Genomic DNA, 17,598 nt, shown 5'->3' with positions numbered 1-17,598 from the left:
TGTGCTGCTTTCAAGAGCTATTGTGGTGATTCCAGGCTGGAGCAGGTGAAAATCATTGTTAGCCTGGAAAACGTGCATTTCTGTTTAGCTTGGTGCTTCCCCATACCTTAAAAATGTCTGGTCTGGTGCAAATCCACTTTTCAAGGAAATAGAGATGTAATGAGAGCGGCCTCTTGCTGAGCTGAATTCAGGCCCTGCTTTTGACCTGGTTATTCAGCTAATCCCGGTGGGTGAGGAGTGTGACTTGAGAAGCATCCAGCCTCTCTGGAGGAATGCAGAGACCCCGAGGTTGGACACCTAAAGGTTTGTGTTTCCATGGAAATGGAAGGTTTGATCCAGAGTTACTACAGAGTAGTGAAAGACCCCCGTTGGTAGCAGGGCCCTCCACCCTGGCAGGGAAGGCTCCGGGCTCCTCTCCTCCTGTGTACCTGTCACCCTTCCCTGCCCAGTGCCCTGCAGGGTCAGCCTCGGCTCCCAGCGGGCTCCAACATCCCTGGGATGGGATCCCAGCTCCCAGTACTGCCACTTGCTGTCCCTGCTGCAAGGGGGGACATCTGGGACATCACCGAGGTGTCGGCAGGGCTGGGTGGGAAGGTGATGGCAGCGTTGCTGCTGGGTGACACAGGGCGCTGCATCAGCCCCAGCCCTTGCAGTGGCTGCAGCTCCTGCTCCTGGCTGGTGAGATGCCCTGGGGGCAGCTGGAATGCAGAGGAGCCTGAATCATAGAAATCTTCAAATGATTTGTCTTGGAAGGGAACCTAAAGCTCACTCACCTACTTCCAAGTAGACCAGTTTGCTCTAAGCCCCATCCAGCCAGGCCTTGGACACTCCCAGGAATGAGGCATCCACAATTTCTCTGGGAAACGTGTGCCAGGGCGTTTTTGCATAAATAATTTCTTCCTAACATCGAGTTTAAATCTTGCTCTTTCAGTTTAAAACTCCTGTCCCTGTCTGCCTGTGTAAATGCCCTGTAGCTGGCAGAAAGCTGATCCCCTCGCTCTGCATCCACGAGGAGCTCAGCCCCACGCTTTATCGTGACTTTAAAACCCCTGGAGAGCCGGAGCCGGGGCTGAGCGGGGGGGCTGCCCGTGGGCAGGGTGTCTGTATTTTCATTGGAGCTCCCGGAGGGTAATCCTGTTAGGGGCGAGCTCTGATTCAGCCGTCCTGCTCTCCGGCTAATCCTGCCAGCGGGACCGAGCATTATCCGCTCCCGGCTCTGCCCCGCTCCAGCCCCGCGCTCCTCCCTCCCTTCGGGAAGCGAGCTCCCGAAAACCTGGGCATTGTGTCCGGATTGTGCCGCACCCCGGGGAGCTGGCCAGGGCTGTGTGGGCTCCTTTGAGCGGCTCGGGGCCCCCGGGCACGGCGGGCTCGCAGCCCGGCACCCCGGGCAGCGCACGGCGAAATTCCGGCTTTGATCCCATTGTCCGCTTTGGGGCTGCGCCGTTCAATAGGTCACAGCCGGGGAGTTAATTTACTCATTACCTATACATTTGCCAGGATTTAAATGCCCTTCTTGCTCACGTCCTCCCTTCATTTGTGTGATTTCCCCTTATTTCGGGGACTATTGCCCTCCTGCCGTGGCTGGGTCTTGCGGGCAGGGCACGGTCTGGTGAGGTTGGTGCCACTTGGAGGGTTGAAAATGCTCTTTGAAAATAAGATTGCTACAGAAAAGGCCATATTAGTTGCAAATATTTTTTGATAACATGTAGGTTTGCCTATTTCTCCACTGAAAAAATTTTAAAAATCCAGTGCTGATGAACAAGAATATGTGGATAGAGCAGGTAATAAAACAGGTGAGTGCTTTTGGCAACTGTGGGGGTGTGGAGATCCACGGGAAATCCACAGTGCCAGGGATACTGAAGGTTTCACTGTGCAGCAGCCTTGCATTGGGTTCATTTTGGCTATTTGATTAAATTTGGCCACAACCCTTCCCTTGAGCAGATGCTCCAGGAATGCCCATTTCATCACTTTCCACTATAGCCTGAGACAGTGAATCTGGGGTTAAAAGCCTGAAGGAAAGCTGATAAATGTGTATAATATAAACTATTGAAGACTAAAAAATTCTGAAAACACCGGAGAAAGTAAATACAATAAATTTGGGGCGACATTTCTCTTCCTATCTCAGGTTTTCCAGCAACAGCTTTCCAGCCCTCTAACAGCCTAGAACTCCCCATCACCTCCAGCCAGGGTGGGCAGGAGGAGATTGATGGGTGCTGTTGGTCTGTGGGCAGAGCAGGGCTATGTGGAGCTGCGGCTATGCCAAACATGGTGAGACCTTTTTGCTTTCTTGCCTGGCTTTTTTGGTGACCCATTGCCCCCTGACTGTGGGAATCCTGCCCACCAACACCTGTCCAGGACCCAGGGCTGTGGGCAGGCAGTGGGATGGCACTGGGCACTGAGCTCTGGGTCCCTTCTGGTGCCACTGGCAGTCGCAGGGTCTCCTGTGGAGATGCTGAGATGCCTCCAGGGCTGTGCCAGGTCGCTGTGTGCATTCAGCATGGTCCTGTTTATCCAACAGCGCCAGGGCACTTAAGCTCTTTATGAGGGTGAGTTATGCCATGTTTACTGGCTGACTGTGATGCTGTCAGCCTGTGGGGCCCAGCCTGAGCTCCCCAAGGCCAGGGCATGAGCATCCAAGTGACCCACAAGCATGCAGCCTCCCTCGGGGTCCAGCTCCTGGCTCCCCACCAACCTTCCTCCTAATAATTTTGCCTAAATGCTTTGCAAATCAGCCAGCAACCAATTTATCCCTGAAGTATTTTGGAGATGTCACTGTGAGAATGTTAATGGTGCGTGATTCAGCGGGCCTGGCGAGCTGGAACGAGCACGGCCGTGCAGCAGGAGGATGCGGGTGGGCGCTGGGGCGGCAGGCAGGGGACAGAGCTTTGTTAATGCTGGGTCATCCCGGCCCTCACACCCTGCTTCCCTGGAGTGCTGCTTGGCAAACTGCTGGAGACACGGAGCCATTGAGCTGGCGAGGATATCACCCTTAAAACTTGTTATTTTTGGATGGAGTTTACAAGCCCCCTCTCCCCTTGTGGCATTAAACACGGTTGTTTATTGGAGCTGACAGAAGCACAAGCAGTTGTGCGAGAGTCCTGTCCCCCAGCAGTGGAAGGAACACGAGGGAGCTGTGACTAATCCAGAGCTGAGTTTTATGTGCTCCCAGCTAAAGGCTCCCATATGTTCCCGTCTGGGTCAGGCTGGCAGCAGGAGCATGAGACCTTTCCTGCAACGCTGCCCTCAAATCCCACCATTGCTTGGATGTCACGAGCCTTGGAAGGACAGGCTGCTGTCCAGGCTGCTCTCGACTGGTTCTTGGAGGAGAATTCCCCCCTGGGCGCTGCTTTTCTGCAGCACTGATCCCTGTTTGACCTCATCCCTGCTTGCCTGCAGAGGTGGTCCCGGCAGTGGCGCTTCCAGGGGCTGAGCTGCCAGCCTGGCCCTGCGCTGGAATTCCTGCTACGGTGTCTCCAGCGAGTTCCCATCTGTTACTTCATTCATGTGATTAATCTGCCAAAGAAATTCCTGATGTAAACACAGCATTATCAGAATTTACTCCGGACTTGGCCCCTGGATTCCCTGCCAGCTTTTGCTGGAATTGCACTTCTGCTCCAGCAACTCTCCCGTGCAAACAAAGCAGCTGAAGACGGCGGGAGGCCGCGGGCGGGCTGGGGAGGCAGGGATGCTCCAGGTCAGCCCTGGGAAAGGCTGCGGGTGCGATCCTACAGGGATCAGCTGTTCGCAGTGCAGCCAGGAGGCAGCGGAATGCCGCGGCCGCTGGAATGTTTCAGCATTCTGGAGCATGCCAGGAAAAAGACCTGCTGCAAACGCGGCCGTGCTCCCCTTCCCTGTCCGCACGGAGCCGGCAGCAGCGGCGCTCCTCACCAGGAATCGCGGAGGGTGGATCCCGCTCGGGGGTCCTGACACCAGTCCCAGATTGGGAATCCTGGAGGGTGGATCCCGCTCGGGGGTCCTGACACCAGTCCCAGACTGGGAATCCTGGAGGGTGGATCCCGCTCGGGGGTCCTGACACCAGTCCCAGACTGGGAATCCTGGAGGATGGATCCCGCTCGGGGGATCCCGGCACAGCACCGCCCGTGCCGGACGGGTCCCCACGCTCGCTGTCACTCGTGCCGGCTCGGGACGGACACACGGACCCCGCAGGTGGCGGGGACGCGGCGGGGCCAGGGACGGACCCGCAGCGCTACCTGCTGGCTAGCGGCCCGGCTGGCTACCGGGTCACAGCTCTGAGAGCCCAGCCTTGCAGGGGATGGGGGGTCCCAGCCTTGCAGGGGATGGGGGATCCCGGGGAGCATCAGCAGGTGCGTGGGGAGCTCTCCACGCTTGTGCCCCGTTCCTGAACTCTGCCCTGTCTGCATGACTTAGTGAGGGTGTTACAGGGGAGTCTCCAAAATGCTGCTTTTCTGCCGAAATAATTGCATTTTGATTTGGGTTTTGAGGCAAAGGTCTTTGGAGAGGACTAGAGACGCTGGCAAGAACCAGTGGCACATGGACTGGTAAAGCAAATTCCCAGCAAGGTGGCAGGAGCAGGACCGAGGGCTGTCCCTCAGGCTCAGGTGAGGTGGGTCATGGATTGACCCTTGCAGGAACTTCTCTCTTTAACCTGATGTTAAAGTGATACTTGGGAATGTGCAGTTTTGTGTAGAGCTGCTTGTACCTACCAAAACCTCTGCTAATGAGAATAACCAAAAGGGTCCCAGTTGTTTAATTCCTGACCCTTCATGGGCAGGGACAAAACACTGCAACTTGTCCCCCTGCAGTCTCTGTGTCCAGTGTGCTGGGATTAGGATGCTCCAGGGTTAGAGGAAATCTCTCATGAAAGTTATTTTTCAAAGGACACTTTCCCCCCACCCGGAGCAGCTGTGGAATATTTCAATGTATAAAGTAATTTTTCAGCTCTTTTGTCAAAAAGGAGTTTTTAATATAGATTATCTTCTAACTTTATAGAGCTTTTATCTCTTTTTTTCATTCTGTGGAAGAAAAAGTCACTTCCCACTTGCTCTCCTGAGCAGCATTCCAGCTGGGATGGCTCTCCCACACCCAGCTCCATCCCGCTGTCAGTGCACTGTCCTCTGCATGATCTTCTCGGAGCCTTTCAGAGCCCTGGGGTGTTTATGCAGGAGGGCACCATAACCCTTCCTCACCGGGGGAGATAAAATCCTGCCCATGCACAGCAAGGGGAAAACTTGTCCTGCATCCAGCTGGGTCTGCATCCCTGTCTGCACGAGCTCTGCTCCATCCTCTCTCCTGCCCTTCCCTCGCCTCCAGCCCTGGGCACAGGCGGTCCCTGGGCAGGGAGGGCTGGAAGGAGGCGGCTCCAGAGCTCCTGTTGGTGCTCCTGCAGCCCAGGGTGGGAGGTGTGGGCACAGGGCAGGGTCCCACAACAGTCCTCAGCCATCACCCGCGCGCGTGAGCTCTGTGTTTGTTTTTGTAATCCCCCTTTTCTTTAATTGTGATTTTAGCAGTGGTGAAAGGTGCTGGATTGACAGGCCGTGGAGACGGAAGGGCCTCTGAACTCCACAGAAGTTTACATTTACAAAGGACACAGAGAATAAATAGAAGACAGTGTTTAGAGTCCTCTGTAGACACTTCAGACTTGCTTATAATTCTGCAGCAATTCCATCACCTCCAAAGTGATTGATGCTCTCTATAAAGTCTTGCCTTAAAACATTTTCCTATGTGTCAGGGGAAGAAGTTTATTACACTTTACTGAAAGGGCAGGATTTGTCTTGAGCTGAAGGCTGAGTCCTTTCCAGCCCTATCCCCAGGAGAAAAAATAATCAGAGTGCTGGAAAAAAGGAGCCTGACCCAAGGCAGGCGTGTGGTTTGTGGTTAGCCAGGTCGAGTGCTGGGTGTGGGGATGGAGCTCTCCCTGACTGTTCCAAACAGGGCAGGAGGAACAGATTTTCATCAAACTTGTTTTCTAAAAGCTTACATCTTCTTTCAGTGAAAACATGAAAACATTTCTCTTTTGACAAAGAGAAAATATTTTTTTTATTAAATACATATAAATTTATTTTGGTATAAATTTACCAAATACATTGAAAAGAAATACATTGAGAAGAGACTGCTTTGTGTTCTGTGTTCTGATAAAAGTAGCAGAGATCACAGGCTTCAGGTCTAAATTTCATTCTGTATTTCCACTGAAGTAGTTGCTTTGTTTTGTTTTGTTTTGGTTTTAGTATGGAAAATTCAAGGTAATGCCTTTTCTCCCTGTGCCAGGACATGCCCAGGGCTGTGGCACCGTGGGGCTCTGTCGGGAGCTGCAGGAAGGCAGTGCAGGTGATTGGGGAACTTGGTTGGGTGTTCAGGTGCTGGAAGCAAGGTTTCCCTTCCCACAGTGCTGGCAAGGGCCTTGGTGCTGCAGGGGAATGTGGAAATCTCCCTGCTTTAAAAGAAAAGGAAAATTATGTAAGGGGTCACTGAGTAATGAAACCATCCAGAGCAGACACAGATTTCACCTTGGCAATCAAGAGGATACCTTGGGGATGTTAATTTTATAAACCATCTGAAAATAGCTCACATCTTACCCCCCAACACTGGCTCTGGGCCCAGCCCAAAGTTTGCCCAGTGTGGCAGAAGACAAGTCAGGAGCAATGAATGAAAACTGTGTGTGTGGAGCCTGCCAGCAGAAATCAAACTCCTCAGCGTGTCCTGCCCTGGGGCTGCCTTTGGGAGGAAGGCTCTGACAAACACCAGCAATTCCACTGGGGTTGCTCCCAGTGGCAGCAATTCCCTGGCCAGAGGAAGTGACCCTGGGGAGCAGCAGGGCTCTGTGGAGCATCCCCAGTCCCAGCCATGGCCAGGACAGGACAGGCTGGCTCCCAGCCTCCCCCCGGCCTCTCCTGACTTCTGGAAGTGGACCTTGAGACTCACCCAAATCTGTTTATTTCTCCAGGCACACAGTGGTTGGACTGGATGGTCTCAGAGGTCTTTTCCAGCCTTAATGATTCCATGTTTCTATAAAACTCTCGGGAAGGGCAAACAGTGGCTGGGCTTTTGTGGCATTTCAGGCTGCTGCAAGCACTAGATCCCCTTTTTGTGCCTCTTCCAAGCAGTTTCTCCATGGGGATGAGCCAGGCTGGTGTGAACATCAGAAAAAGGCCAGGTCCACCTGCCCGGGCTCTCCACATCCCACGGTGCTGACATTCACTCACCTGAGGCTATTTGCCTCTAATGCAGCAGTTGATAAAATACCCAGTCTTTTAAATGCCTGCTGAACCCAGATTCCAGCCTCAGCACGGGCAGAGCCCTCTGGCACGGGGGGAACACGGAGCAGATGCTGCGAGGAGAATTTGCTTTCTCTGTTGCGTTTCAGTTGCCTGGAACAACAACTGCCTGGTGGCCTCTGGTGGTGGCACTGGTGTCACCCTGAGCCTGTCTGGCTGCTGGGCTGGATCTTTGCCTCACTCCTGGCTCTTAGACATCGAGCTGGGGGTGCTGGTGTGAGGTTGGCAGTGCTGGTGGCAGCTGGGGTGGCTCCCACCCTCCTCTGTGACATCCCTGGGCTCAGGGCTGGATGCTGCCCCACAGCCACGGCCACCGGTGCTGATTTATCACTGGACCCACTGGCAAGGAATTAGCTGTGTCTGCCTGCATTTAATCTCCAGTTTGATGTTTTAGGGAGAAGTCGATGTCAGCTCAGTTAATTGTCTACTAAAGACTCTGCTCCTTCTCTGTTTTCGTGCTAGATTCACCTTTTCTTCTTCCCTTCCTGCAATGCCCTCAGGTAAAAGACAAATGGCAACATATAAAAAATGACCCCAGTCGCTTAATTTGAACCAGAGGAGACAATAACAGTCTGGAGGCAGAGCAGGATTTATCTTTTCTCTGATGGAGGCCCCTCCTCCAGTGATGGCTGTGGGACGGTGCGAGCAGCATCTGAAGCAAATTGAGGGTAACCTTTCATTCCACAGGGATCTTCCAGCAGGGCTTGCCTGTCCCAGGGACATCTGCAGCCCTGATGTTGGATTTTGGCAGCCTCGGAGCCCATTGTCAGCCAGTTCCACTGCATGAAGTGGTAATGGATGGAGACACGTCTGCCAAGCCGGGCCATGCTCGGGGGCTCACGAGGGGCTGGGGGCTCTGGCCACGGCCATGGGGACAGAGCTCGGGCTGTGGTGTCACATTCAGCTCCTCTCCACAGTGTGTTTGTCCACCCCGAGCTGCTGCACTGTTTCTTCCCTGTCCTGTTTTCCTCTGGGCGTGTGCGGTGCCTGGGCAGCCTCCAGACCGGCTCAGGGAGGAGCAATCACTGCAATTAATTAGAGTCTCGCCCTGCCATTGCAATTAGAGTCTCGCCCTGACGGCTGATTCTGAGCGGGTTTTTTCCTTCATGTGTCCAGCAACATGGAAAAACGAGAATGATGCATATCAAAAGGAGGAACAGGGAATCTTGACCTCTGGTTTGTGAGCTGTTGGAGCAGCAGCTCAGCAGTGAGAAGCCAAATGTCAGGCTCATGATGCTTGTACTGTTCTCACTGATTGTGGGTTTTACCCAAGTTTTTCCAAGTTTTGAGGTGCTTGACTGTGCACCAGTCATGGCCTGGTCGCTGTTACAAACTCACTTTTATGTCCACACTGATCCTACACCAATCCACTGCCCTCCTGGCCATTCCCTTCAGTTCTCCAGCTCATTTTCTGATTTATGATCAAAATCATACAATGACCAAGGAGCGTGATCAGGATGCTTTATTAAACCTTTAATTGCATTTCATAACCTCTTTCCCTAAACCACCTTCAGTGTGTTTAGAAACTTCCTATCCCTTGTTTCCTGTTTTGGGGTTGTGCTGTGCAGGGCCAGGAGCTGGACTCGATGGCCCTTGTGGGTTCCTTCCAACTCAGCATATTCTGTGATTCCATAATTCTGTGATTTCTCATGCCTGAGCTGATGGAAGGGCAGGTCAGTGATGCCTGACCATGGGAAGCAGCCTCATCTGCTGACACCCAAAGCCCGGGTGCTCTGGAGGGTGCCCATCAGTAAGTTCAGTGTCTTCACAGAATCCCTGCTGTGTCCTGCGCTGAAGCCCTGAGAAATCCCTGCTTTTTTTTTTTGCCTTTCCTCCCCCCCCCCCGAGGATTCCTGCAGCTCTTGCTGCCTTTCAGGGATTGTTTGTTTGGTTTTAGCACAATATAAGCAAACTGGAGATTGGAGGAAATTGCAGTGCCCTCAGCAAAGTGCCTGACTCCTATGGAGGAGTGTTTGCACACAAATAGTAATGACAAAGTAATGGTTTCATCCCCCGGGATGTGAAATGCACACTGATAAATTTCATCCAGTGGATCAGCAGCGTTTAATTTTCATCCCTCAAATCCAAGCCTCTTTCCCAGGAAGTTCAGCTGTGGGTGCTTTGGACGAGGAGTTGTAAGAGTCTGCTGTGAGCTCCCTGCTCCATGCCCTGCTGTTCCATTGCTCCTGCTCCATCTTCCATCCTCCAGTGTGGCATGTTCCCTTCTCATTCCCCCACTGTGGGCAACCCAAACTAACCCAGCAAATGGCCAAAACCTCTTCTGGGGGACTTGCAGTTTCCTAGCTTCATTTTAAAAAGAAGGAAAAAAGTAAATTTTCTCTGTCAGAGCGCTGCTATCATCATGCAATGGCACTTAGGAATATTATAAACAATGGTGTCAGTTTATAGGGCTGGAGACGTTTCCCGGTGTCTGGCTCAGCTTCCCTCTCCTGGGCGAGCTGGAAGCGGGGCAGGGTGGCCAGGATGAGCCTGGGAAATGAGGGACGATCAGAGGGGTTTGAGCAGACAGTGAGCTTTCCCCTCCATGCCCCAGTCCCTTCTGGCAGGAGGAGCCGAGGTGCTCCCTGTCCCCTCCTCACCCGCCCTGCCCGCACCCAAGGTGGGTCGGTTCTGGATTCTGGCCCCCCAATCCTCCCCGGGACCCCCCTGTCCCCCTGTCCCCGGTGTGCTCCCCGTTCTCTCGGCGCTGTCTGTGCCCGCAGCCCCGCCAGGCTGGAAATGGGAGCCCAGCCGGGTGCGCCGGGCTCTGCCCTCCAGCGCAGCTCCAGGGATCATCTCTGCCAAAGGAAACCACCCTGGCGGGCTCTGCCGGCCCCTGGGCACACTCTGCTGCACTTTCCTGCGGCCACCGCTGCTGCGGGAAGGGTTTTTCCCTGCTCCGGGTGTGCGATGCCCGGGGATGGTCCTGGGAGGGCACCCACGGCTCTGTGCCCCTGCTGTGCTCAGGAATGAATGGATCTGCTCCGTGCCTGCTCTGCAGTGCTAAAACCCACCCCAACCGACTTCATTCTGCATGTCCAGGGCTGCAGAACACGTGCTGGAGCTGGATTGCTGGCGCTGCAGTTCCTTACCTGGCAGATGGAGCGTGTAAGGCACACCCTGCGCTGCTCTCACATGGAGAGGCAGAGGATTTATAGATCAGTACGTGACTGACAGATAAGGGACTCCCACAGAGCAAAGACAAGAGCAGGGGAACCACAAAGCTCCGAGCTTGGACATGAATCAAGGAATTCACAGCCCCTCTTGTTCAGGCAGGTTCTAGCAGAAAATTTGCCAGATCAACCAAATGCCATAAAAACTTTCTTGAGTGAGGGTTGGGGCAGAGATGGGTTTATAAAAAAACACCCACCAATAGCCCCACGTCCCACCCTGGTATTTATGAGATGCACGTGGAGGGTGTTGATAGCAGAGGCATTTTTGTAAGTCAGTAAAACAGAAAAAGAGATTCCTCTTGGTGAGGAGGGGTGGTGACTTTGAACGCATTGAGGGCAATGAAGGAGATCATTCCATTGTTCTAAGATTTCCATAACTCACTGTGCTTAAGCACATAAAAATGTAGACATTCTGGCAATAAAGTTTGGGTAATTTTTGAGTATGAATCAAAAATCTCTCCCTCGTGCTCCCCTCCCCCTTGTTCTGCCTTTTGTTGTTGCTGCAGGCGCTGCCCCCCCCGCTCGCCCGCTCCACCCCATGGCCTCACGAATGGAAAAATGTCTTCAGCAGAAACCTCCCAGCTTTTCATTCTCTAATCTGCAGCATCTGTGCCCAGCCCCAGCGCTCCTGCGGGCGGCCCTGGCCTGGGCTTCCCCCAGCTCACGCTCACCAGCACGTGTGGGTTGAGGTTTTCATGTGTGGGTTGAGATTTCATGTGTGGGTTGAGCTTTCATGTGTGGGTTGAGGTTTTCATGTGTGGGTTGAGATTTCATGTGTGGGTTGAGCTTTCATGTGTGGGTTGAGATTTTCATGTGTGGGTTGAGCTTTTCCTGCCAGGCAGCTCGGCAGGTGGAGGTGGCACTGGCAGCAGCAGCCTGGCCACAGGGCGATGGTGTCACCTGTCACCTGTCACCTCTGTGCTGGGGGCTCCAGGCACCTGGGCAAGGTGATGGTCAGGGATGCAGGGCACCCCATCACCAGAGCCTGCCTGCAGTTTGCTGTCCTTTACAGGCCAGACAGGGCAGGCTTGATTTATTTTTATTTCCTTTTGTCTTGCCCTGTGTTTTTTGCCTGCTCCAGGGACGAAAACTCCAGAGCCTCCAGCTGTGCTGAGGGAGCCATGGTACCCAGTGCTGGGCACATGGCACCTGTGGTACAGAGTGGGAATTTCACGAATTTCATGTCTGAGTCTTCACACTCCTGCCTGAGGGGTTCCCAGCAGACCTTGCACTGCTCCTCTGGGGCTTGTTCCTTTCTGTCTTTCCCTTTTTCTTCTCTCTCTCTCTCTCTTTTTTTTTTTTTTTTTTTTTTTTTTTTACATTGAACAACTTTATTTCCCACTTTGACATTTTCCAGACCCACCTGGGAGCCTGCTTGCCAGAAGGAGAAATGGCACAAGAGGAAATACATCTTCACAGCCTCGAGAGAGGAGAAGGTTGGAATCTGAGTCCATAAACAGCGTTGCTGTGCAGTGAGCAAAGACAGAGCAGGTTGGGCTCTGGAGAGTGTAACCCCACCTCTGCTGCTCCACTGCCAATTAAAAATAAAGAAGAGAAGTGGAGCTTGTTTGTTTTTCCCTCCTGGACTGGGGATGCCGTGCAAGGAAAACCCCTTTCATAGATTGGGGAGTTTCTGTCTTGGGATCCTCCTGGCACACACAGTGGCTCCCACCTGGCCTGGCTCACTGGGACCTGCCAGGAGCCACCAGGAGCCATGGACAATTCCCATTTCTGCCCCAAACCATCAGCCCGACTCCTTCCACTACCATAAATGTGGTCCCCAGTGCACGACCCCCCCGTCCTGTCCCAGCTGTGAGCTGTGCTCTCCTCCTGCCACTGCCTCTGCTGCTGCCTCTGGCAGGGAGGTTCAGCTGGAAGCAGGCAGCACTGCAGTGGGTTTAACTTGGATTTGAACAGGTTTTCTCTGGCTTTGCACAAGGCAGCTTAGAGTGGTGGCTGCTGGTGAGGTGCTGCTTCCTCCAGTGCGTTTCCTCTGAGCGTTGTCACATCACCTGCCAGTGTCCTTGCTGACAGCTCAGAAAACATGGAGAAATCAGTCTGACACACACTGGTGCTTCATTTTATAATGCTCAGTGCCTGCTCTTGATTAAAGCTCCTTCCCCGTGTTGCTAATGCTGGTAACCCAGGGCTGTCCCCAGCGGTGAATTACACAAGTACAGAGCATCATTTACTCTCCCACCTTCGCTCAGCAGAGAACAGAGCATTTTTCTGTTCCCGAGCTTGCCGGGGTAAGCTGTGCATCTGTCATGGCCAGCAGGGGATGATGGATGAGAGCCGGGCAGGGAGGAAGAGCTGCCGGGGCTGCACAGCCCATCCCCACAGCCCTCGCCCTCCTGCCCACCACAACTTTTATCCCTTCACCTTTTCTTTCCGACTCACTGAGCAACAACTGTCATGTTTATACTCTCCGCCCCCCCAGTCCTGCTCTGCTTCAAGGATTAAGCTTTCATCCTTCATTATGAGTTTCTCCCCCAGGCAACATTTTCCACGAAGAAAAAGGAATTTCTGGGATTTTGCTTTTAAGAGATTATGTTACTAAGCATGTGTGTGTTTGTGCCGAGGTGAGGAGCTTTCCCACACACACGGGTGATCTCACATCCTGGGGCAACCTGGCGAGTGGGGTGGTGTGGGGGGACAGGCCCCTGGTGCTGCCTGGCCCTGGCAGCTCCTGCCCTTCCTCCCCTGGCTTTCCTGCATCCTCCTCTCCTGTCAGAGCAGTGCTGGGGGTGGGACAAGCACCACGGTGTCCCTGGCCCCCCCGGGGACCTGGGGGGATCCCACCACCACACTGGGGTGTGGCCACCCCTCTGGGATGAGGGATACAGAACGAGCATCCCTGGGGGTCTGGGAAAGGAGGGGCCTCATCCTTGCTCCCTAATTTGGGGTCACTGCCATGGCCCTGCTTTTGAGCCAGAATTGCCAAATATTGGGAGCCCTCTGCATGAGGCTGAGTTGTGGCTCCATTAGGGTGGTCCTGGGGGGTCATGGCAGAGCTGGGACCCCACCTCCTTTGCCTGTGGGGCAAGCGCTGACCTCGCTGTGCTCCCGCCTGTGCTCACACGAAACCTCAGCTACTTGCAGGGAGTTGATGCCACGCCTGGAGGCTCGGCGTTCCGAGGGCTTGGCTGCTCAGTGAGTGCTGAACAAGGTTATGCTTTCATTGGCAGCAGCTCTTGTTATTAAATCCTTTTCAGGAGCTCATCTAAGCCCAACAAATTAACATAAGGGAAGCACAACAGATAATGTCAACCGACCAAAATAATCCAAGTCTGTAGTTACAACAGGGAAGGCACAAACACAGCCCAGGAGGGATAACTGCAGCACGTTTAGCGTCAGCATCTGGGCTGCTGCTGCTTAGCGAGCACTCCAGTTCTGCTGGGAAATAACCAAGGGAAGGTCAGGTGCAGCCTCCGAAAAATCCCAGCCCCAGGCAAACCCTCAGGGATGCTGATGCTGCTGCTCAGGGGACGCTCGGGGACACGGCCCTGACACGGGCAGGGGGAGCAGAGGCAGAGCCCCCGCAGAGCTGGGACATCCCCACCCCTGCTCACAGCAGCCGGTGCAGGAGCGACGCCTTCACCCCGTGAGTCACGGCTGAGTCAGACCCTGCTCATCCTCCGTGCACCGAACGCTGCTTGTTCGAGTGCTCTCGGGGACAACACAAAGATGTGTTCCTGGACGGACAAGAAGCTTTACCCCTGCTTTGACTGTAGCCAGGGTATGCAATAATTAACAATCAAATACACGACCGGCTTGCTGCTTTGCTGCTGGAGCAGCTGCCATGATCCTGCTGCTGGGAAACGAAATGATTCCCAGCTTTCCATTGCTTTTTAACAAGTTGTTTTCAACTTAGAAGCCAATAAATAAAACCAGTAACTTCTGCTGAGCTTAAACTCAGCTGCAAAAGAACATTGAGACACGGCTCTCAGTGGCACTGGAAGCCCAAGCACATGCAGCCTTCAGAGCCCCCACCAAAATACCCTGAGCAGCACGTCTGCATCACACATGCAGACACACACTATTGTGGGTATTAAAGAGCCTAAATCTGATTAAAGCCTTTCTATCCCCACCAGTGGTCAATTCCAGAAACCAGCTCACCCAGGAGGCTGAATTCATTTCATCCCCAAAGTCTAATTAAAGCCATTAGTGTATTCCTTGTCTTTCTGATAAGATCAAAGCATTCCAAGAGCCCGGCATTACCTTATTTTCAAGACAATTATACAACATATAGCATCGATTTATTCTGCCTCCAGCTGTACACATTTATCTCTGTCTATCATCGCCTAATCGGTCCCATCAGACACAGCCCAGCCCGGGCTCTCAGCTGACAAGTGCCTGCACTTGCCACGCCGGGTTTCTTTGTCACCCTCCCCTCAAATTAAGGCCCGAGGCAGTGCCTGGTGTCCAGAGCCCGGTGCCCACGGTGGCGGTGGCACCTGGGGCATGTCCAGGCTGCTGGGGTGGCGCTCAGGTGGCCGCGGTGACATGTGCCCATGGCACGAGCCCCAGCCATGGGGAAATCGGGGTCCCCTCGTCCCCACAGGGCTGCCCCAGGTCCCCTCCTCCCCCGCTGTCCCCGCACAGCCCCAGCTCCAAGCAGGGTGCGTGACTGTGACATCCGTGACTGTGACATCCGTGACTGTGACATCCGTGGCTGTGACATCCGTGGCTGTGACATCCGTGGCTGTGACATCCGTGGCTGTGACATCCGTGGCTGTCCTCGCCTCGGGCACCGCCGGCTCGGCAGCCCCGGGGGCCGAGGGGCAGCGGCACGGGGGGCTCTCCCCAGACATAAACATCTCTCCAGCAGCTCACGGCCCCTGCAAGAGCCGAGCTGTGAATTTTCATCTCTCAGCTAATCAACTCGCCTGCTAGTCCAAACTTGTCAGGAGCTTTATCCCTGCCCTGCCAGCCTCCTCCCGGCCCACGAGTGACAGAAGACGTTCCCATCCCTCCCCGAGACACATCCAGCTGCTACAAAAACAAACATCCTCCCGCTGGTGATTCCTCCTCGTCAAACAGTGCTGACCCTGCTTCCCTCGGGACCGTCCGCGCCCGTGCCCGGCCGCCGGCACATCCCGAGTCGCCGGCGGGGAAGGGAGATGTTCCTGCCTCAGCCACGGGTTTATTAATGGCTGCTTCTGCCTATTCCTCTGTGACTAAAGATTCATCACCCGGCCGAGGCCGCTCTGCCCGTGAGGCTCCTGCAGACGAGAGGCAGCTGTGCCAGAGCCCGTGGAGCCTGTGTCCCCTTGCTGCGCACGGGAAGGACGCGGGGCTGCCCCAGCCTGGTGCCTCCAGAAGCCTCACCGTGGTCTGGGCAGGCTGCACTCCAAGGGATTGCCAGGAACTCCCCGGGAACCTCTGTGGGCTGTAGGGGAGCCAGTGCGACTGGTTCTGCCCCCTGCTCCCTCGTGGCCGGGCCCTATCCCTGTCCTGGTCTATTTGTCACCCTGGGACCTTGCATTAAACACCCCGAGTCCTGCTCCTGACCCAAAACGTCCCCGTGGGCAGCTGCTCCTCCTGGGCACCCCGGAGTCCCAGGGGCGTCTGTTCCTCCAGAAAACCCCAGGACCCCGCTCCTCACCCCCCAGGCACTCAGGGACGAGCAGGGGACCCAGCATGGCCGGGAAATAATGCCAGAAGGATGTACAGGCTGGAAGCCCTGTGTGTGCTGCTTTCCATGTCTTCATCCCGAGAGATGTGATGGCCCTGAGAGGGATTTTCCCAGGTCCTTTCCCCTGCTCTGCCGTGCTGGGCTGCTCCCGGGCCGGCGCCCCGGGGTTATCAGCAGCGGTGGCCGAGGCGGAATTAGCGGGGCAGGGCATGGGGTAAGCAGAGCTCAGCTCCTTGGCATGTTTGCTTGTGCTGAACCTGCAGCATGAAAACTTTTCACAACAACACTCAGAGCCTGAAGCCTTCCTTGGCCGTGTGCACCCGGGGAAGGGGAGAGCCGGGGCCGGGCTGTGCAAACAAACCGAGTCCGCAGGCCCCGAGCTCAGGCTGAACGCACGACAGAGGAAAAGAACTTTTCCTGGTCGCAGCATCTGGGGGCAGCCACGCTTCCCGGGGGACTGCCTGCCATGGGGGTGCCCGGTGATGGGTGCCGTGCCATGGGGGTGTCCTGCAGCAGGGATGCGCTGTGGCGGATCTGCCCTCGCTGGGGGTTCCCTGCCAGGTGCGAGCCCAGCGCCGGGGCCCCGATTCCCGGCCCGGCTGACCCAGCGCGGTCCCGCACGGAGCGGCCCCGGCCCGTTCCCTTTCCTCTCCCGTTCCCCTTCCCTTTGTCGTTCCCCTTCCCGTTTCTCCTCCCTTTCCCTTTCCCCTTCCCATTCCCGTTCCCAAGCTCCGCTCGCCCTCCAGCGGCTCCGCTGCGCCGCGCACGGGACGAGCCTTCCCGGGCTGCAGTGAGCATCCCTGCCCCGTCCTGAACATCCCTGCCCTGTCCCGAGCATCCCTGCCCCGTCCTGAACATCCCTGCCCTGTCCCGAGCATCACTGCCCTGTCCTGAACATCACTGCCCTGTCCTGAACATCCCTGCCCTGTCCCGAGCATCACTGCCCTGTCCTGAACATCACTGCCCTGCCCTGATCCATCCCTGCCCTGTCCTGTGTTTCCCTTCCTCTCCTCGCCCGGCACACGCAGAAGCCGACCAGGCACGGCTGCGTTTCGGGGGCTGAAGGAACCCGTCGTGCCCAAGGAGCCGCCTCGCTGTGCCGTGCACAGAAAGCTGCGAGCGGGCACAGGACAAGGTCCAGGACTGGCTCTGGTTCCAGGCTCCCCCCGGGCCGGGTAACGCCGGGCTGGGCGCTCGGAGGCAGCACGGAGGTGTTTACCCGAGGGTTTGTCAGCATTCCACGCTTGGGCAGGGACCTGCCACCGCTGCTGCTATAAAAAGCCACCAGGGCTGTGGCTGGGCCACAGCAGCTCCTGTCCGGGCAGGGCTCTCACCTCCGGCTGTCCCGGCAGGAAGCAGCACCGGTTCGGTGGCTTTCGGCTGGTACCAGCACTGGCACCACCTCGGGGATGTCATCAAGCCTGGAGAGATGAACAGAGAGCTTCTTCCCAGGCTCCTGCAAAACCTGCTCAGCTGAACGGATGTAAAGATAAGAAAATCAGGTCAATGCTGAGGTTCAGCAGGGCAGGCTCAG

This window comes from Sturnus vulgaris, chromosome 29, assembly GCF_052056855.1.
Source record: "Sturnus vulgaris isolate bStuVul1 chromosome 29, bStuVul1.hap1, whole genome shotgun sequence".
NCBI classification, from domain to species: domain Eukaryota; kingdom Metazoa; phylum Chordata; class Aves; order Passeriformes; family Sturnidae; genus Sturnus; species Sturnus vulgaris.
The sequence above is the reverse complement of the archived record's forward strand: the minus strand, read 5'-3'. Positions refer to the sequence as shown.